Below are 23,390 nucleotides of genomic sequence, written 5' to 3'. Positions count from 1 at the left end.
AACCTCAACAAGCCTCTAGACCAGCCTCACTCACCAAGGGGCAGATGCAAGAATCAAGAAAATTATGATCCCATAACACAAGCCAGACCCTACCCTAGAACCAGCTGGTCCCTGACCCTACCCAACAGCAGACACCCAAGACCACATACCCAGCTGTGTTAAGAACTGATCCTCCCCAACCAATGACCTGAAATGAGCTCTGGGATTCCTGGGCCCTGAAGTCAGACTCCAGGAAGTGGCCCTGCCTGCTAGCACTAACCCCATAATCTGGCTTCACCTGCCAGTGGTGGGCCCCAGGGTTTGTGGGACCATGACTCTGCCCATCAGTGAGCCAGCAGTAGCCCTAGGACCTCTTAGGGTTCTGCAACCCAGTCACTCTATGACCACAGCAGCCAGCAGCACCTGCACAAGGCAGGATCTGGCAACCAATCAGACTAGGGACCAACCAAGCCTACCAGGCTACCCACATAGCCTATGTTCTCTCCAAAGTTTTATTAACTTTCATCTCAGGTTCAAAGGATCTGTTAAGAAAATAAACCACTTGTTATATACAAATAAACAATTCTAATATTTAATAGAGAATTATCTAACTTACTTTCAATAAACAATCACTAAAAGGAAAGAGAAATAGAACAATAGATAACATCACCAAATTGTATTTTGACCAACATCTAGAGCTCAAACAGCACTGGGAAATCCCTGTGTCACAGCAATCTGGAATTCTAATTGGGAAAAGGTGCTGGGCAGCACATCCACTCCACAGGTGAGACCTCAAAATTGCAGTTTGAGGATTCTCATTTATGATCTCAGGCCTCAAAATGATATCCTCATTAACTTGTGAGCAAATTGCAGCTCTGGTTTCATGTTAATACTGTTTGCTTTGCTTTGTAAATCTTGCAGTGTTGTTAAGCCTCTTGAATGGTTGGCCAGACCCCCTCCAGAGTCCCAACAATCTCAAGATCCTTCCCCTATCTTCTCTATGGTGCCATGTCGCTTGTACTCACATTAGGCACTCAAGTCAAGGCAGTATCCAGGCAGGTCAGAAGCAAGGTCAGAGGCCTGCTCTGCTTTCTTTGTTTTTGAAGTCTGAACAAGACCACCTCCAACTAATTTCCCTAATAGCCTGCCATAACAGAAGAACCTATGCAGCATTCTCCCTAGAACATATAACTTGGGCAATAAGAGAGTAGATCATTGGGATACATTGGATGTCTCCTAGAGAGGGCCACTTCTTCAAGGTCAAGAAACAAAACTAACATACCACAGATAAAAAAATAAAAATAACAACTTAGACAAAATGGGCAGCAGAGGGGGAAAGTCCAAGAAACAAGATAAAGACGAACAAACAAGACGAAGAAACAAGATAAAATTTCAGAATAATAACTAAATGAAGTGGAAATAAGTCAATCTACCTGAGAAAGAGTTCAGAGTAATGATCATAAAAATGTTTGCAAAACTTGAGAGTAGAGGCATAGAGCAAGAAGTTAGAGATTTTCAACAAAGAATTAGAAAATACAAAAGACAACCAGAGATAAAGAATGCAATAACTGAAATGAAAAATACACTAGTGAAAGTCACTCAGTTGTGCCTGACTCTTTTCAACCCCATGGACTGTAGCTTGCCAGGTTCCTCTGTCGATGAAATTCTCCAGGCAAGAATACTGGAGTGGGTGGCCATTCCCTTCTCTAGGGGATCTTCCTGACCCAGGGATTAAACCCAGATCTCCCACATTGCAGGCAGATTCTTTACTGTCTGAGCCACTAGGGAAGCCCTATTGCCTGTATGCCACATGGCAATATATTGAAAAGAAACTGAGATAAGACTAAGTTATTGAGTTCCTTTTAGTGACTATAAAGTGCTAGGCATTTTATAGACTTTATTTCATTTACTTCCCCAATAATCCTACTAATTTGGTTTTTAAGCATTTCAATTTTACTGATTAGGAAATAAGATTCCAGAAGTTGAAATGTTATCCAAAATAACATTACAAAAAGTGATAAAAATGAGATTTAAAGACACCTTCTGACCCCTAAATCCATTTTCTTGCTGTTTCACTCTGCTGCCCCAAATTCTCATTAATCTTTAAGTGCAACTTACTCATGGGAATGAAAGCATTTAGAAAGGTACAGCAAGAAGTTTATACTTCGTTCTCTTTATTTAAAGAGGAACAGGGAGAAATAACCAAAATAAGCTATTAAAATCCCTCTGAGAAGATAGCTTATCAATAACTTCAGCTCTAGAAAATTATTCCCTAGAAAAAAAGAATGTACTCATGTGTTTATAACTAAGAATGCTCATCTGAAGAATATTTTGAACAGTAACTTTTGGAAAATAAGAGGTAAGTTAAATAAATATGGTATACCCAAATAACAGACTACAGCACAGGTATATATAGAGGGTTGTATTTGCAAAAAAACTAATAACATCTTCATGACATAAAATTAATAGAAAAGTGCAAAAGATAAATTATATAGAATTATAGTATAATCCCACTATACAATGTGTGTGAACATACACATAATTACACATACAGAGGGAGAGAGTAGAAATGTGATACTATAAATGATAGTATGTGGTTGAACCACACCGGCTACATTTTGACAGCCTCATCTTAAGCCCCTAGGCCTACTCCCTTCCCTTCCATCCACTGAACTTTATGGAGTTGCCTGCTTTGTTTTTTGGTCTCAAAGTTTCTTCTCATTTTGGGAAATATTATTCGATATCTCAGCCTCCCAACAATTGGCAAGCCAGCCAGAGACCAAAACTGAAACAGGCATGGGTAAAGAAACTCTTTTGAGGGAAAGTCCATTGTCAGTGGTGGAAATCCCGGGATGGTCAACCTCTTCCATGTAGGGAGATCTTGCAAGTTTGGAATGCTCCAGATAGGCACATGAGTTTGAGGACACCCTGAAATCACCAAAAGAGTTACTAGACATTCTAACCAAAACAAAAGGGACAAAGAAACTAAGGTGTGAAAGTAGGTATGTTATGCCCTCTGCTTTGGGTCCTGAGACTGATAGAGAAAATGAGCTCCAGCTCAGGTAGGAACTAGAAAAATCTAAAGAAGCTCTGGCATGAGAATAAGATCTACAAGTGGCTTATTCCTCTAGTTGGGATCTACTAGCCAAAAAGGTATAACAAGAACACCTGGAAGCCATGCTAAAAATGCAAGGGTAGCACCTGTATTTGGGCTTCCCTGGTGGCTCAGATGGTAAAGAATCCTCCTGAAATGCAGGAGACCCAGATTCAACCCCTGGGTCAGGAAGATCCCCTGGAGAAGGGAATGGTTACCCACTCCAGTATTCTTGCCTGGAGAATCCCAGGGACAGAGGAGCCTGGCAGGCTACAGTCCATAGGGTCACCAAGAGTCAGACACCACTGAGCAACTAAGCACATATACAGCACCTGTATTCACCAAGAAAGTGAACACAGGAAGACCAGAATCCCAAATAGTGGATCCAAGGTATAATGATTCCTCTGAGTAGGAAGACAAAATTGTTAATGAAAAAAATGACCTACGGGTCCACTCCCTCATTTAAACAAAGACTAAGGTAACTTGTGAATCAAGAAGAGATAATAACCAGCCAAAAGATAACTATGAGGAAATACTCCTCTGCAGAAATAGCTGAGTTGACATTAGGTTCAAAGAGAGACCAGGTAAGGAGCAGCTGCATGGAAACTGCCTACGGGACAAGGATGGAGACAATATCATACTAAATGACCTAGAGATGTCCAAATAGCCTCAGTGAAAAAATAGCCAGTCCTGAGATAAAGGTCATATGCTGCTGGAATGAGACAAACCGAGGATGGGTAGCTGAATTGGTACTTGAATTAGGACTCAGGAAAAACCCCAACAGAAGAATTATGACTTCATTAGAGAATCAGGAATGAGACATGCTATATATGCAGAAAACTTTAGGGGCCTGATAAATAGCTATCTATAGCAGGTATGAAGGATTTCAGGCTTCTTTGGTAGCTCAGCTGGTAAAGAATCCACCAGCAATGCAGGAAACCCTGGTTCGATTCCTGGGTCAGGAAGATCCCCTGGAGAAGGATAGGCTACCCATTCCAATATTCTTGTGCTTCCTTGGTGGCTCAGATGATAATTCCACCAGCAAGGCAGGAAACCCTGGTTCAATTCCTGGGTCAGGAAGATCCCCTGGAGAAGGAATAGGCTACCCATTCCAATATTCTTGGGCTTCCTTGGTGGCTCATATGATAAAGAATCTGCCTGCAATGCAAGAGACCTGGGTTCGATACCTGGGTTGGGAAGATCCCCTGGAGGAGGGCATGGAAACTCAGTCCAGTATTCTTGCCTGGAGAATCCCTATGGTAAGAGGAGCCTGGTGGGCTACAGTCCATGGGGTCGCAAAGAGTCAGACATGACTGAGCGACTAAGCACACACACATGAAAGACTGCAACTTACAGTCTTGCTCCTGGTGTTTGGTATGGCACCTTATTATCAGCGCCAGTGGTTAGTAAAGCAGCAGCTCTGATAGCTGCAATTATAGCAGATTTCAGTGAAACAGAGAGAGTCCACCGTCAGGGAAACAAAATCAAACAAAGAAATAAAGGTGAAACAAGCAAAGGATGGAGAAAAAACAGAGAAAGGACCAATGCAGCTGACATGGAAACAAATTCGGTAGGATTATTAGGAGCAAGGACTCCAAAGAAGACACTGATAAACCACATATTCAGTCCTGTTATCTTTGCAGAAAGCCCTAACAAAAGACAGTTCACTCCTGTGTCTACTGACCATAAATGTGCGGCAACGTGTCCCAGGGTCCCCTCACTGGACGTAGAACCCCAGAGCACATGCCCTACATGCAGAGTAACCAGGACTTGGGACAATGTTGCCCTCTACTTTGCGTGGTGGGAAGTGACTGGAGGCTCCAAGTGGAATTGATGATTTACTGATTGATTTACTGAGCAGAAACAAAAAACCTGAGCGCTGTAGACACCACAGCTGAGTATACCTTCAGTTCAGTTCAGTTCAGTCACTCAGTCGTGTCCCACTCTTTGCAACCCCATGGACTGCAGCACGGCAGGCCTCACTGTCCATCACCAACTCCCAGAGCTTGCTCAAACTCATGTCAGTGATGCCATCCAACCACCTCATCCTCTGTCATCCCCTTCTCCTCCTACCCTCAATCTTTCCCAGCATCAGGGTCTTTTCCAATGAGACAGTTCTTCGTATCAGGTGGCCAAAGTATTGGAGCTTCAGCTTCAGCATCAGTCCGTTCAAAGGCTATTCAGAGTTGACCTCCTTTAAGAGTGACTGATTTGATCTCTTCTTTTTCCAAGGGACTCTCAAGAGTCTTCTTCAGCACCACAGTTCAAAAGCATCAATTCTTCAGTGCTCTGCCTTCTTTATTGTCCAGCTCTCACATCTGTACATGACCACTGGAAAGACCACAACCTTGACCATCTGGCCCTTTGTCAACAAAGTGATGTCTCTGCTTTTTAACACACTGTCTTGGTTTGTCATAGCTTTCCAGCCAAGAAGTAATCATCTGATTTCATGGCTGCCGTCACCACCCGCAGTGATTTTAGAGCCCAAGGAGAGGAAATCTATCGATGCCGCCACATTTTCCCCTTTTATTTGCCATGAAGTGATGGGACCAGAAGCCATGATCTTGGTTTAATATTGAGCTTTCAGTCAGCTTTTTCACTCTTCTCCTTCACCCTCAGCAAGAGGCTCTTTAGTTCCTCCTTGATTTCTGCCTTAGAGTGGTATCATACACATACCTGAGCTTGTTGATATTTCTCCTGGCAATCTTGATTCCAGCTTCTAACTCTTCCAGCCTGGCATTTCACATGATGTACTCTGCACATAAGTTAAATAAACAGGGTGACAATAAACAGCCTTCTTGTACTCCTTTCTCAATCCTGAACCTGTTCCATACAGGGTTCTAACTGCTGATTCTTGACCAGGGTTGTTTCATTCATGTGGAGGTCTCCAATATTGCTGCTGTCTTAAAAACAGCTCTTCCCTGCACTGAAAACTTGCCATTGTGTGCTTGACCTGTGTAATCCCTTTTTTCAACATTCCTTTGGGTGCTAGCTTTCAAGATCAATTTGTCTTTATCTGGGAGAGGAGGCAATGAACCTTTCAGGCGTTGCCTCAGGGTTATTTACAGTCGTGTCATTTGTTATAGTTTGCTCAGTCAGGACCTAGAAATGTGGTGAATGTCCCACCCTGCATTGGAATTATTTCATTAGATTGATGACACTATGTTAACCTGTGATGACTTGTCCCTTCTCTCCCAAACTGCTGCCTCTTTATAGACACATTTACAGAACCAAAGATGGGAAGTAAACACTGACAAGATCCAGGGACCCAGGTAGTAAGTAAAGCTTTAGGGAGTTATTTGGTCAAAGACAAAAATTATCCCAACCTCGGTTATAAATAAAATCCAAGCCTTAGCCACACCAGCCAGTCAAGGGATTACAGTCCTTTCTGGGATCATTGGAATGTGATCCTTTCATACTGTATTTGGCACAAATAATTTGGCTCCCCCAGTAATCTCTGGGTTCCCTGATAGCTCAGTTGGTAAAGAATCTGCCTGAAATGCAGGAGACTATGGCTCAATTCCTGGGTCAGGAAGATCCACTGGAGTAAGGATAGGCTACCCACTCCAGTATTCTTGAGCGTCCCTCGTGGCTCAGAAAGAATCCACTTGCATTGCGGGAGACCTAGGTTCGATCCCTGGGTTGGGAAGATCCCCTGGAGAAAGGAAAGGCTACCCACTCCAGTATTCTGGCCTGGAAAATTCCATGGTCTGTATAGTCCATGGGGTCGCAAATAGCCGGGCACAACTGAGCGACATTCTCTTCACATAGTACTCTCTGGTTAGAAAGGAACAAAAATGGGGTTAGGGCATCCACCACCAGGTAGCCTTTGAAAAGGCCAAAATTGTAGTAAAACAAGTTCAAGCTCTGGGCATATGTGTATGGAATGCTGCCTGAGAATTAGATGTAAACTTGTACCTAGAAGGTTTTGGCTAGGGTCTGTGGGAAAGGCAGGAATGGAAATGCATACCACCAGGATTTTAGTCTCAGTTGTGGAAGGGACCCCAAGTGAAGTAAAATGCTATTGGAAAACAGCTCCTGATAGCTGTCCTGGCTCTGCAGCAAACAGGCCTCACCATTGACTTATTAGTGTATGTTCATACTTTACTGCCAGTAAGTAAATGGATTAAGAACATGCTTCTTAAACTAAAAAGCAACTGTGCCTGAGTAAGCACACTGCAAAGGTGCCACCCATATCTGCAAAAAGGTAATGTGCACCGTTCAAGTCTGCCGTCTGCGGAGTTACATTCTGTCTTTGGGCCAGTGTCTTACATGCACCCTGATATGGCCCCTCCAACACCACCCATCTCTCCTCTTCTCTGTCAAGTCAAAAAGAGAATTAGGACTCCCTCCATCCTGAGACGTGTTTCACAATGTCAGCAGTCACGGTAATACCTGCACATGGCCCACGTCAGCAGTTCTCCTGGATTTCAATGTCAATGGGCTAAACTGAGTAAGGACTGTGGTAACTCACGAAACTATGCCCTTCTACCCAACCACAGACAGGTGGGCTGTGTGAAGGGGGTGGCCATGTGGATGCCACAACGCATCAGAAAAGTTAGACAATCTTGGGACAGCCCCCTGTGGGGAGCTGCCCTATGGAGGGACATATGGGATGTGTGCACACACCCCGCTGCTGCCATCAAGGTAAGACACACCTTTGTATATTCTCCAACTACACTGCCTGGGAACCACAAGGCAGACACCTTAGCCAGGGCAGGAGCTGTTCTGCTGGAAGACTTAAAGACTTCCTTGGATATGGCACGTGGCTTCACTGAAAACCAACAGACACCAAGGCCCCAAAACCACCTGGGAGATAGCCAAGAGGTTACACTTCTACATCAAATACACTGACGGGCAGGTATTTGACAGGGACTGTCGCACTGTAGCTTGTGGTAACAACCCTTGAGACATATTCCTGGTCACATCAGATTAGCCACTAGACCAGCGACCAGATGATAAGTGGACTATATCAACCCCTTGCCTTTATCAGAAGGACACAAGTGTGACTGATCTGGGCAGGTATAGAGACCTGACTGATACAAGCAGTTCCCAGTAAAAGAGCAAATCAAAAAGCCACTATTAGGGGCTTGACCAAGTTAGAAAGTATGTACTGGGTCCCCATTTATATAGATAGCAACCAAGGGACCCATATCACTGTGCATGACATAAAGGAATGGGCTGAAGCCCATGAGGTTTTATAGACCTTCCACCTGCCATATAACCCAACAGATGCAGGGTTGGTAGAAAGAACTGAAAGAGACATTGAAGAAGCTTTCTCCAGATGAGTCTTTAAGAGGCTATCTTGACTACTATTAGAGGCCATCTGGCTGTTAAACACCGAACCACAACAGGCCACATGTCCGCTTCTGAGAGGCTGACTGTACCTATTCTACCAACTAGATCCTTAAAATTTCAAGTGTTAGAAGAAGGAATGAGACCTGTCCCCTGGGATGCAGGTCTTATCCTAGGAGTGCCATAGAACCTCCTGCCTGGGGAGATTATTTTAGATTGGAGACGTAATGGTATACCCCTCACAGGGGTTTGGCATCCTTTTACCTTGGGGACAAGGGCTAGGCTAGGCCCTGACATAGTAATTTGTCAATCTTTCTATCTAAGTGAAGGCCCAAAATAACCAAGGTGATCTCCCACACAGAAATCAAATGGGAGACTGAAATAGGGCTTTTTTATGGGCCCCTACTAAAGTCCCACATATAATATCTCCCTGCCTGGTTCTAATGTAAAGGAACGAAATGTCTGGTATTGTCCTGTGGGAAAAGCGCCAAAGCCCAGGCTGATCCTGGCTCATGGAGAACAAACTACAGTATAATTTCTGAATGAAGATTTGTCTTTCTTGCTACCTTTAAAAGGGCTTCCCCAGTGGCTCAGACAATAAAGAATCTGACTGCAATGCAGAAGACCCAGGTTCTGGGTCAGGAAGATCCCCTGGAGAAGCGAATGACTATCTACTCCAGTATTTTTGCCTGGAGAATCCCATGAATAAAGGAACCTAGTGGGGTCACAGAGTCAGACATGGTTGAACAATTAAGGCAAGCACAACCTTTAAAACACTTATTATCTTTAGCGTTTTCCTTCTAGGATTAGGGTCACATGCCTCCACTATTGCATTCCTGTCCAGGGCCACCACCTATGCTGACATCCACAACTGCTCTGACTTACAGGTGTATAGATTGCTGCCAATGTCCTTTGCTGGAGTAATGTCAGGGGTCATTGTCCTTCAACCTTATAACATGGGGACAATGTGTGGGGACGGCAGGTAAACTCCTACCTGGCTCTAGAGTATTCTTGGAAGAATGGTGGATAAAGATAGTGTGGGCCATATAGATGGTGGGGGTGGAGTGTGTAGCTGAACCATACTGGCTCCACCTTGTCAGCTCCATCTTAGGTCTGCAGTCCTTTCCACCTGACTGAGATTTAGCCTAACTCACAAACTAATGCACTCAAGCCAAACTGAGTTCCCTTTTACCCTTGCCTTCATTTAAAATGAAAGCTGGAAGAGTGCCTTTTGCTGAGATGGTTAAGCTGGGTGGGTGCCCCCAGTTCTAGACTATGGATATGCTTCTCACTCAGTAGTCAGATTCTGTTTTTACCTTTGGCCCCTTTAGAATCCCCTGTATCCCTTTTGGCAGTGCAGAGTGCAGTGGTCAATGCCTCTGGATCTTCTGTCCACCCCATCTTTCCTGCCTATACGTTACCCACAGTAAACTTCATAACAGAAACTTCATTTGCTTGCTCCTTTTTTCACTCTCAAAATTCCTTCTCAGTTCGGAGGCTATTACTCAATATCTTCACCTCCTAACAGAGAGAAATGAACTAAACGGATATAGCTTGATGAAATACTGGGTGATTTTTATTTTGTGCTTACATCTATTTGCAATTACATGAGAAACATTATTTTAATCATGAAGCTTTATTAGCTTATGTAACCCTCAAAATGAATATAAGAGGCAGGGACTATTGCTATCTCCACTCTACAAATGAAGAAACAGAAACAAAGAGGCTCATGTGGTCTAGTTCCACACCTATCTCCTCAAGAGTGCACAAACTGGCTCTTGTTATAAAGCAGGCTAACAAATGAATAAAACCTCTTTGAGAGGAACTGTTTTTCTTCTCTGACTTGAATAAAATCAAGTAAGGAATTCAGGTTTCTGACTGTTAAGCCACAAACAGCATACCTAAAAAAGCACAGCTTTAGCACCCTCTCTCATGGGGCCCTGCTTTGTGAATTGCTTCTAGATCCACACTCTCGACATCACAAGGCTGTTGTATATTAATGCTAATATATATATATAGCATATATATTAGCATTAATATAAATATAAATAAACATATATATATGTATACATACACACGTACATACATACATGCAGGGTGGACCAAACTACTGACAGGACATGAGCAAAGTTTTTCTCTGCTAAGATATACCTAGGCAACTCCCACATTGTGACTTATTTTTCTAGCTCATGATTACTTTATAATTTATCACCATCATTTGAAACACTACTTACTTGCTAACATCAAACATTTCGTCTGACAAAAGAATGGTAAAGTGTGTCTAAGAAATAAACCAATGTGGACTGGGGTGGAGCTGCCAATTGTGTTTGAGCACTTTGATTCTCTTTCACCAAAGATTTCAAAACAGCATCAGTATCTGTTTCAAACTAGACCATTTCTCACTGTACCAATCAAATTCTGTCTCTTCAAATCTCAACTTGCTTCCCCCAGTGGTCAATGAATCACTAAATGAGTTGGAACTATAACATATAAATTTGCAAAGTACATTCCACTAGTAGATGGAGAAACAAAAACTTCAAAGTAAAGAAGAATAAGGATATAGAAAGGGCCACATGAAAAGGAGAAGAAAGGAAAAAGTATACAAAATTTCAATCATCTTCTTATTTCACTCACAATATACTTGCAGGCTGCCAAAATTTTTATAGATTATAAAAGACCACACAACCCCACTTATAGTAAAGAGTAAAACCAGAGACAGAGCCAAACTTGATACCACCATCTCTAATAGTGACAATCTAACAACAGCAATAATTTTCCCTTTTAATGCTGTATCTTTTATAAAAGGCCTATAAACAGTGATGTGCAAATATATTTAACCACAGGTTTTCCCCCAAAAAGCTAAATGCATGTATGTGCTGTGTGTACATAATTTACATAAATTTTATTGATATAAAGTATGTGTAGATGAGCACACAATTTACAAATAATAATATATATAATACTTTTCTTAAAAATTCTGTAGAACCAATTAATTCCCACAGAAGGTCTTATGTGTAGACAACAACAAAACAATAAATCAAACTCTGATTTGCAGTGTTTGTCACTTTCCATAATATAAATATTCCCACTATGGTCAATTTCAAGCTACCAAATGTGATGTCACTGAACATGGATTGAAATGAGATGAGCAGTAACACATGAATGCATAATATTCTCAACCCACAGATTAAAAAATAGAGCACAGATGATAGCAAAGAGTCTAGATGTCTAACAAAATGTTACTAAAATAGAAAGTAATAACTTTTGAGTATGCCTTAACTTTGTTTTACTGTAATCTAACTTTATGCTTATATAACTTACATTTTTACAGTCATTTTGTTCAACTAGCAGCACATAAATTCCTATTTCAATCCCATTTAAGCCAGTTGCAGCATGCCATTGAAAAGTATATTTCTAACACCTTATTGAGGAAGGTATTGCTAACTAAAAACATATGGGCAACCTAAAAGTTGAGAGTTAAGTTTTATTCAGTGGGAATGTTAGAACTCAAGCCTGGGAGACAGGGAATTGGCTCTTGAATTCATAATTCTCACCTAAAAAGGGCTTCTGCATGAGACTGGTATATAAACAGAACTGCTGACTTTCAAACTCACCTTAAAGCAGTGCTCTGATAACAGGGAAAGACCAACGCCAGGACAAGAAGATGACATCAGAAGTAGACAACTGAATCGAGATCCTGGACCTGACCTGTATGATTGTTCATAATGTTTTCTTCTTGTTCTCTTGGACTCTTGCATGTAAATCAAATGCTTTTTTTCCTATCATTGGCACAATCTTATGCAAATTTTAGAAATCAATCAAATTGTTGGGTTGTGGTCAATTCGTGCATCCACTACCCTCTGGTTTACCTCGGTGGGTTTCTCCCCACCAAAGTTCTGATTGGATGGCTCTTAGAAAGTTTATTTTAGAAAGGAATTGCAGTTTTCTGTTTGGGCTACCATCACTAGATGGGAATCACTTACTTGCCCAGTCAAACACACTTATTCTAACCCTGGCCATAAATATGAATTTTCCCTTAAGGTTATTCTAGTTCAGTCAGAACAACAGGCTAAATTCTACTTAAAAAAAATGTAAACTCTAGACTTTTAGGAGGGACACTTCCTCAGTTACGGGATGGCTTTATCTGCTATCAGTAGGCTATGGTTATCTAAGCCTAAAGGCCCCCCTATGCTTAGAACAATTAAATCTTACCAAAGAAAATCAACTTAATAAAGCTAGAAAATTAGGCTGGGTATCAGGAAAACTGCCAGTGTACCATGTCTTTCAAGACAGTGATTGATATGGAACAGATTGGGTTAGAAGACTAGTAATAAACGGGCTGGCAACTAATGGGACTCAATGGCTTTGTGGGTCAAATTTATGACCCTGGCTTCTGCCAAGAGGGCTAGAAGGGTATACATTAGGATTCCCTTAGGCTCAAGGCCATTTATATACAAACTCTAACTCCAGCAATTTACCATCAATATGAGCCTGAAAAACCAAGAGATCTGTATTTCACTGGTATGATCACTTAGCAGCTACTTTTGCACCTTCTTTACAATGTGAGAAAATATTATTTCTCACATTGATGCCTTAACAGAATTCACTCAGTTCAGTTCAGTCGCTCAGTCGTGTCCGACTCTTTGCGACTCCATGAATCGCAGCACGCCAGGCCTCCCTGTCCATCACCAACTCCCGGGGTTTACTCAAACTCATGCCCATCAAGTCAGTGATGCCATCCAGCCATTTCATCCTCTGTCATTCCCTTCTCCTCCTGCCCCCAATCTCTCCCAGCATCAGGTTCTTTTCCAATGAGTCAACTCTTTGCATGAGGTGGCCAAAGTATTGGAGTTTCAGCTTCAGCATCAGTCCTTCCAATGAACACCCAGGGCTGATCTACTTTAGGATGGACTGGTTGAAACTCCTTGCAGTCCAAGGGACTGCCAAGAGTCTTCTCCAACACAACAGTTCAAAAGCATCAATTCTTTGGCACTCAGCTTTCTTCATAGTCCAACTGTCACATCGATACATGACCACTGGAAAAACCATAGCCATGACCAGATGGACCTTTGTTGGCAAAGTTATATCTCTGCTTTTTAATATGCTATCTAGGTTTGTCATAACTTTCCTTCCAAGGAGTCTTTTAATTTCATGGCTGCAATCACCCTCTGTAGTGATTCTGGAGCCCAGAAAAATAAAGTCAGCCACTGTTTCCACTGTTTCCCCATCTATTTGCCATGAAGTGATGGGACCAGATGCCATGATCTTAGTTTTCTGAATGTTGAGCTTTAAACCAATTTTTTCATGCTCCTCTTTCACTTTCATCAAGAGGCTTTATAGTTCTTCTTCACTTTCTGCCATAAGGGTGGTGTCATCTGCATATCTGTGGTTATTTATATTTCTCCGGGCAATCTTGATTCCAGCTTATGCTTCTTCCAGCCCAGCGTTTCTCATGATGTACTCTGCATATAAGTTAAATAAGCAGGGTGACAATATACAGCCTTGACGTACTCATTTTCCTATCTGGAACCAGTCTGTTGTTCCATGTCCAGTTCTATCTGCTGCTTCCTGACCTGCATATAGGTTTCTCAAGAGGCAGGCCAGGTGGTCTGGTATTCCCATCTCTTTCAGAATTTTCCACAGTTTATTGTTATCCACACAGTCAAAGGCTTTGACATAGTCCATAAAGCAGAAATAGATGTTTTTCTGGAACTCTCTTGCTTTTTTGATGATCCAGCAGATGTTGGCAATTTGATCTCTGGTTCCTCTGCCTTTTCTAAAACCAGCTTGAATATCTGGAAGTTCACAGTTCATGTATTGATGAAGCCTGGCTTGGAGAATTTTGAGCTTACTTTGCTAGTGTGTGAGATGAGTGCAATTATGTGGTAGTTTGAGAAATCTTTGGCATTGCCTTTCTTTGGGATTGGAATGAAAACTGACCTTTTCCAGTCCTGTGTCTATTGCTGAATTTTCCAAATTTGCTGCCATGTTGAGTGCAACACTTTCACAGCATCATCTTTTAGGATTTGAAATAGCTCAACTGGAATTCCATCACCTCCACTAGCTTTGTTCATAGTGATGCTTTCTAAGGCCCACTAACTTCACATTCCAGGATGTCTGTCTCTAGGTGAGTGATCACACCATCATGATTATCTAGGTCATGAAGATCTTTTTGTACAGTTCTTCTGTATATTCTTGCCACCTCCTCTTAATATCTTCTGCTTCTCTTAGGTCCATACCATTTCTGTCCTTTATTGAGCCCATATTTGCATGAAATGTTCCCTTGGTATCTCTAATTTTCTTGAAGAGATCTCTAGTCTTTCCCATTCTGTTGTTTTCCTCTATTTCTTTGCATTGATCCCTGAGGAAGGCTTTCTTATCTCTCCTTGTTTTTCTTGGCAACTCTGCATTCAAATGGGAATATCTTTCCTTTTCTCCTTCGCTTTTCACTTCTTTTCTTTTCACAGCTATTTGTAAGGCCTCCTCAGACAGCCATTTTGCTTTTTTGCATTTCTTTTCCATGGGGATGGTCTTGATCTCTGTCTCCTGTACAGTGTCATGAACCTCCGTCCATAGTTCATCAGGCACTCTGTCTATCAGACCTAGTCCCTTAAATCTATTTCTCACTTCCACTGTACAATCATAAGGGATTTGATTTAGGTCATACGTGAATGATCTAGTGGTTTCCCCTACTTTCTTCAATTTAAGTCTGAATTTGGCAATAAGGAGTTCATGATCTGAGCCACAGTCAGCTCCCGGTCTTGTTTTTGCAGGTAGTATAGAGTTTCTCCATCTTTGGCTGCACAGAATATAATCAATCTGATTTCGGTGTTGTCCATCTGGTGATGTCCATGTGAAGAGTCTTCTCTTGTGTTGTTGGAAGAGGGTGTTTGCTATGACCAATGCATTCTCTTGGCAAAACTCTATTAGCCTTTGCTCTGCTTCATTCCGTACTACAAGGCCAAATTTGCCTGTTACTCCAGGTGTTTCTTGACTTCCTACTTTTGCATTCCAGTCCCCTATAATGAAAAGGACATCTTTATGGGGTGTTAGTTCTAAAAGGTCGTCTAGGTCTTCAAAGAACCCGTTCAACTTCAGCTTCTTTAGCGTTACTGGTTGGGGCATAGGCTTAGATTACCATGATATTGAACGGTTTGCCTTGGAGACCAACAGAGATCTTTCTGTCGTTTTTGAGATTGCCTCCGAGTACTGCATTTCGGACTCTTTTGACCATGATGGCTACTCCATTTCTTCTGAGGGATTCTGGCCCACAGTAGTAGGTACCACACAGAAGCGCGGCCTAGAGGAGCAACCCCACGTCCAAGGAGCGGCTGCTGAGCAGGTACAGGAGGGCTGAGAGAAGCTACTCCATGTTCAAGGTCAGGAGGGGTGGCCATGAGGAGATACCCCTCCTCCAAGGTAAGGAGCAGCGGCTGCACTTTGCTGGAGCAGCCATGAGGAGATACCCCACGTCCAAGGTAAGAGTAACCCAAGTAAGATGGTAGGTGTTGTGAGAGGGCATCAGAGGGCACACACACTAAAGCCATAATCACAGAAAACTAGCCAGTCTGATCACAGGATCACAGTCATGTCTAACTCAATGAAACTGTGCCATGCCGTGTGGAGCCACCCAAGACGGATTGGTCATGGTGGCGAGGTCTGACCGAATGTGGTCCGCTGGAGAAGGGAATGGAAAACCACTTCAGTATTCTTGCCTCAAGAACCCCATGAACAGAATTTACTCAAAAGGCCTTATATGATAGCAGCCAGGCTATTAGCCTACTAAATTCTGAGTCTCTATGTGGAGAAACGGAGAAGGCAATGGCACCCCACTCCAGTACTCTTGCCTGGAAAATCCCGTGGATGGAGGAGCCTGGTAGGCTGCAGTCCATGGGGTCGCTAAGAGTCAGACATGACTAAGCGACTTCTTTCACTTTTCACTTTAACTCATTGGAGAAGGAAATGGCAAACCACTCCAGTGTTCTTGCCTGGAGAATCCCAGGGATGCGGGAGCCTGGTGGGCTGCTGTCTATGGGGTCGCACAGAGTTGGACACACCTGAAGTGACTTAGCAGCATGTGGAGAAAAGCTGTATTACAAAATCGTATGGCCCTTGATATCCTTAGCATATCTCAAGGGGGCAATGGTGCTATAAATCAAACTAAATGCTATGTTTTCATACCAGATGAATACTCTAATATAACACATTTAATGACTCACAGCAAGAATTATATTGCTGCCTTAGATGATCCACTTCCTGGCCTTGGTGATCTTTTAGGAAGACAGTTTCATTTCAGAAGCTCATGGTTTGAATCCCTACTTGTAACTTTAACAAGTTATTAGCTATATTGCTTGCAATCTGTTTATTTCATAAGATTGTTGTCTCTTGTATTAGATGATGTATAACCAGGCCCCAGCCAAATTAATGACAGCTAAACAACTTGAAGAAACAGATCACATTTATAATGTAGAATAATTGTAATAGCGTGACTCTAGGTGTAGGAAGAAACAACAAGGGAAATATCTCCTGGATTCTATTAGGTTAGAAGATAGAGGATTCAGAGAATCTTTTTATTATCCATCAGTGGGCCTAATCCAGAAATTAACATGCAGAATGACTTACCAACAAAAAATTTCCACCTGACCTAGGCTCAGTCTCCCAGCACCATGGGACAAAATGAAGCAATGATTATGAAATATCTCCCAATATGGTCGAATTTCCAACCATGGGGAGAGACTATGAAATGAAATGTTTTCTCCTCTATGCTCTACCAGTAAACAAGTCTTTTCCAAATGAAAATTTCTGAGCTCAGGTGCAAGAAAGCCAGTTATTTGAAAGCCATCAGCTACTTCCTCCCCAGTGAGCACAGAGGAGCTAGAGGGAAGTGAGAGGTAGGTGACCATCTGCCACATTCACCATCATTTACAGTATACAAGGAACTAGTATGTGAATAATAAAGAAAGCAGAATTGGCCCCAGAGAGATAGATACATATGAATGAAATGATTTCACAAGCCTGGATGCTTGCAGCTTCCCATATGTAGAAGATCACTAAATCTCTTTATTTAGAAGATCTCTAAATCTCTTCCCATACATAGAAGATCACTAAAACTCTTTAGATTTAACCTCTAAAACTCTTGAGAGATTTAACTTTCTCTTAATTAGCAGTAATCTTTTAATGTTCAGATTACCTGCCCCTCCTACAAACATGTATATACTTGGCTCCCCCCCTGCTTCCTCTGAGTCAGTGACTCTCAGGGTCACCTGAGATATATCTCCCAGTCCTAGCATTCTCACCGAATAAAACCTGACCCTCAAGTTTTAGGTTGCATGTGTTTTGTTTTTTTTTTAATTGACAGTATTGTTAATCCAAACCAAGTAACTATAGTCACAGAGACATAAACTCATCAAACTAGTAAACTAAAACTTCTGGTGTATAGAAAAATGGTAAAAAAAAAAAAAAAAGTCTGGTAAAAAAGTTCCCAAAGACAATGCATAAGCCTTATGTAATATGAGGTGTCTGACAAAGAAGACATACAGATGACTGACAAATAGATGAAAATATGCTCAACATCACATATTAGAGAAATGCAAATCAAAATTACGACGAGATATCACCTCTTACCAGTCAGAATGGCCATCCTTAAAAAATCTACAAACAGTAAATGCTGGAGAGGATGAAGAAAAGGGAATCCTTCTGCACTGCTGGTAGGAAGGTAAACTGATATAGCCACTATTGAGTACAATATGGATTTCTTAAAAAACTAGGAATAAAACTACCATATGACCCAGCAATCCCACTCCTGAGCATATTCCCTGAGAAAACCATAATTCAAAAAGATACATGTACCCCAATGTTCATAGCAGCATTATTTACAATAGCCAGGACATGGAAGCAACCTATATATCCATCAACAGATGAATGAATAAAAAAGTTGTGGTACATCTACACAATGGAATATCACACAGCCATTAGAGGAACAAATCTGAGTCAGCAGTAGTGAGGTGGATGAACCTACAGCCTGTTGTACAGAGTGAAGTAAATCAGGAACAGAAAAACAAATATACATTAACACATATATGTGGAATCCAGAAAAATGGTACTGATGAACCTATTGCATGGCAGGAATAGAAACACAGATGTAAAGGGCAGACTTGTGGACACAGTGGGGAAAGGAGAGAGTGGGGTGAACTGAGAGAACAGCACTGACAAATATACTGCCGTGTGTAAAACAGACTGTTAGAGGGAAGCAGCTGTATAATATAGGGAACTAAGTTCCATGCTCTCTGGTGATTCACATTGTTGTATAACAGAAACCAACATAGCATTGTAAAACAATTATCCTCCAATTAAAACATATATATATATATATGAGGTGTCTGAGAAGACTGCAGTGCCAAGAGAGCCTGACATCTTGTCAGCTTGCTGGGGTGGGTGTACAAGTTGAGAATGAATCACTAATGACACTATACAAGGCAAATGGAAATTTCTGACTACTAGGTTCAGTGTTGATTTATTCACAGATGTGTTCATTCCATCAATATTTTTTTTTTAGTTTAATGTGTGTAACCAGCACATGGTAAACATACTAAAGGTACAGATTCCTGGGCCTTAGTTCCAGACATTTTCATTCAGTAGATCTAATTTGGAATCTAAGAGTCTATATTTTAACAAGCAAACCTCTATCCCATGCCAGATGATTCATTGAGAGAATTACAGCTTCTAGCATTTATTGACTACTTATTCTGTGCCAAGTTCAGAATGCATAAACATGAAGGAGACAAAACTTGCCCTCAAGAAGACTACAGAGACCTGCCAGGCTCCTCTGCCTATGAGATTTCCCAGGCAAGAATACTGGAGTAGTCTGCCATTTCCAGCTGCTCTGAGACTATAGCAAAATATAGCTTGGGAGAGGATCATGATAGAAAATTATGTTATATCTGAAGTCTGGAAGAAGGAGACAATGCTAATCAAGAAAAGAAGGGAATGGAGGAAGGGACATTCAGGGCAGAGAAAATCACGTGCACAGCCACACATGCAAAGAAAGTTTGTTTCAACAGGATAACAAAACATGCTTTGAGACTGTACCTCTTAGTACTGTTCTGTGGTCAACTTTTATCTGGTGCCAACTTTTGTGTATACTAAGCATATAGTTGTTAGGCTATTGTGAAATGGAGTATTTCCTGCTTTATCAACTAATAAGGATATCACAGCAATCTGTGATTTCTGAGCCCAGAGGGCACCCAAGAAAAACAATCCGGCAGCCATCAGCCAGTCCCCCTGGTGAGTAACTTGTCCCAGATTAGCTGGGATGCATATGAAAGGAATAATTTCAGTAAGCCCAGACTCTTGCGTCTTCCCATACACAGAAAAGCGCTAAATTCCTTAACTTGAGATATCTGGTTTTCCGTAATTAACAATAAGCTTTTGATGTTCAAACTACCTTCCCCTAGTTGCAAACTTCCATATAACCTGACTCCTCCCTGTGCCTCCGAGGAGCAGTTTTCTCAAAGTCACTTGAGAAGCTGTCTCCTGGGCTTGAAGTCCTAAAAATTCCTACCAAATAAAACATAACTCTCAACTTGCAGGTTGTGACTGTTTTTTAAGTCGACACAATGTTCAGTCATAGAGTTTATGTGTGAGGAGTAGTGGGAGAGTAGGCAAGAAAGGTAAAAGCCAGGTCAGGAAGTGCTTTTTAGAACTCCTAGAACAAAATAAGCACTCATTACTTTCCACTTTGTATTCTTCCTTCCACACTAGATTTTAAAATTAATTTTATTACCATTATAGGATTATTGCTTCAATAAGATTCACTTGTGATATCTAATCTACAAAGTCTAGAAATATAGACTGCTATCCCTGCTTTTGGAGAAGGCGATGGCACCCCACCCCAGTACTCTTGCCTGGAAAATCCCATGGACGGAGGAGCCTGGTAGGCTGCAGTCCATGGGGTCACTAAGAGTTGGACACGACTGAGCGACTTCACCTTCACTTTTCACTGTCATACATTGGAGAAGGAAATGGCAACCCACTCCAGCATTCTTGCCTGGAGAATCCCAGGGACAGAGGAGCCTAGTGGGCTGCCATCTATGGGGTCGCACAGAGTCGGACACGACTGAAGTGACTTAGCAGCAGCAGCGGCAGCATCCCTGTTTTTATACTTGATAAGCTAGTTTCTCATTGTTTTATCAAAATGATATGCCAATAACAAAATCATCAAAATAATGTGTGAGAAACACTGCAACAAACCAAGGTCTCCAAGAAAACAGTTAATTACTGCCTATTACTTCTCCCATTGTTTTTACCTTCATTTTATAATTATCTGTTTTCAGAATAAAACAGGAATGTTATTTTATGTTTCTAAGGTTGTGTCATTTCATCTATAGTCATTTTAATTGGGTAACCCAATAATTTGAAAATCTTAAAAACTTACAAATTAACAAATTTTTTAAATGAATGCAAGAAGAGCTGAATAATGAGTAGAAGTAAGAGCTTTATCTCTGCATAAATATAGCTAGAAAACATGTGTCACTTTAACACACCAACTTTGTAGCTACTACAGAAACTCCACCGCTCTTTGTCTCACACTAACCATGCCAATCTGTCTTGTCTCACTCATGCCCCATCTCCTCTTTGTAGCACATTCCAAGTACTCTGTTCCACAATGACCTCTTCCATTCCTCTTCATGAACCTCATCTTTGGATTTAGTCCTATGTTATTATGTGTTATACAATATTATATTTATCTCCCAACAAGATTTTACTTTTTTAGAGAACTTATGCATTTCTCATGGAACATGGCATAGTGCTAAACATAAAATACACTCAAACACTTCCTTAGTGAATAGACCAAATGATTTCCATGAATTATATTTAACTTCAAGCTTCAATTGTTGATTTTCTCACCTCACTCAAAATGAAGATGCAAATATCATAAAGCTTTTAAAAAAATCTTAAACTGGGCACAATGAAAGGAGGTTATCAAAAGGGTCATCAGGAAATCATCAGAAGTCTTCAGTATGAAACAGCAAGGTGATTCCTTGCTCTGCTTGCCTATAATAAGGCTAAGGGACCTACAATTGTGCCTTGCTGCTAGATAAAATCCCCACAGACAATCTAGGAAATATACTCTGCCTCTATCCCTGTCTTCTTTAACCAATTTGTTGAAGTTCAAAAGAGAAGTACTATTTCCAGAATTCCATAGCTGAACCAAATGCAATACACTGATTCAATAAATACTATTTCCAATATCATAATAATAGCTACTATTTTTAACACTGTAACATTTTCAAGTCTACACTGTGTCAGTATTTTTCAGATATCATTTTATTAAACTCTGATAATACGTGATAATACCCTATATAAGATAAATGCCAAAATTATCTTCATTTTAGACATCAGAATATATATAAAGCCAGAATGTATAACCAGATCTCTTATGCCAAAGGCCCAGGGACACCATCATCTATCATCACAAGATTCAATTATCAACAATATAAGTACTACCAGTACTTTGGTTCTCTTCCAGAACTGTTCTTTTTGAACATTAAAAGTTAAAAACAATACATGAAATCAATGGTATAAAAAAAAAGGGGGTGAAACAAGGGGATCTCCAGTTTCAGAGATAGCAAGCTGAAGGAAACTGGATTAAAGCCAATTGACCAGGCTTCCCAGCACCACACCCACAGCAAAAAATCATGGGGGGTGGGGTGGGATGGGTTAAATATGGACCTTATTGGCAGGAAGACTAGCTATTTTCCCCACAACCCCTAAAAAGTTTATGGGAAATTTAGAGTTAACATTTATCTTCATTCCTCATACAGGCCACATGCCACTCAGATTTACAGGATTTCAGGAGAAAATAAGAACTTTAGAAAATGCTGTTATTGTAGGACTTCAGGCTATGCATTACCTGTTAAATACTGATAACCTCCCTCTAGCATCCAAAGCCAGCTTCAGAAAAGAGAAAAAGATCTAGAAATTAATGTTTAAGAAGAATTTTCCATACAGTTTCACTTGTTCAACTGACAGAAATCTCAGGCATCATTTAGCTATCACTATCAGCATTAGTGTTTAATGGTCTGAAGTCAGCCTTCAATCATTCTTCTGATTGTCGGGTTTAGTCTTGTGACAATGCAAAATTAAATATCACTAAATTGATAGTATTTTAAGCCTAGGGGCTTATTTACATCGAGACTTAACCATGTTTATTAGATTTCTTCAAGATTTCTTCCTTTTTTTTCCCTTTAAAAAAGGAAGGAAAGGATTTGAGGGCTTTAAAAACAAGAAAGTGTACAGGTTGTTTTCCACTGAGAAAGAGCAAAGTCTGCAAACATGGGAGTGGGCTCCAGTCAGTGTTGTCATCTTAAAATCATCTGCGATATAGCAATCACGCTCCTTTATTTACAAGGAAAGTGACCCAAAGAACGTCCGCCAAAGGAGTTTGAAATGTACAGCAGAGTGTAGGTTTTTACGGGGACTCAAATGGATCCACTTGCAGACAGAAAGTCGCGACTTCCCACAGTTTGGGTAAGGCTGCGGTGGAAATCTCTACGTAGCAGGTCAAAGGCAAAAAGGCTCCCCCGGGGGCGGTGGGGGCGAGGAGGCGGGGAAGCAAGCTGGATGGCTCCGGGAAGTGGGTGGGGAGGAAGCCGCCTGGTTTGGAGCCAACTGTGCCAACCTCGGGTTTGCAGAGCCTAGCGGAGGGAGTCCCGGGCCGCTGCGCGCATTGGTCACCAGCGCTTTTGGCAATGCTGTGCCCTTCCTGTCATCATCCAACCCCGCGGCTCGAGTTTGGGACGTGAAAAAGGGCTCGTCAAGTGGGCGGCGGCCAGGGGTTCCCGCCGCTGAGTCACAGCCCGGCCAACTTTTACAACATTTCCCCCCAAAATATGAAGCCTCAGTCCCACAGCCCACCACTCGCTCCTGGCTCTGGCTCTTCGCTCTGCCACTCGATCCGGCGGTGACTCGAGACCCACAACGGGGCTATTTCCCACTCAGGGCGCAACTTCTCACCCTCGCG

At 41.6% G+C, this 23,390-nt stretch overlaps 1 protein-coding gene across 1 annotated transcript in view; it reads right to left on the bottom strand.

Moving 5' to 3' along the window:
* CPNE8 (copine 8) overlaps positions 1–23,390 on the bottom strand; it is a 258,489-nt gene that overhangs the window by 234,507 nt on the left and 592 nt on the right. The gene's annotated exons all lie outside the window — the stretch shown is intronic.

This window comes from Dama dama, chromosome 3 (assembly GCF_033118175.1).
Source record: "Dama dama isolate Ldn47 chromosome 3, ASM3311817v1, whole genome shotgun sequence".
Taxonomy (NCBI): domain Eukaryota; kingdom Metazoa; phylum Chordata; class Mammalia; order Artiodactyla; family Cervidae; genus Dama; species Dama dama.
The sequence above is the reverse complement of the archived record's forward strand: the minus strand, read 5'-3'. Positions and strand labels throughout refer to the sequence as shown.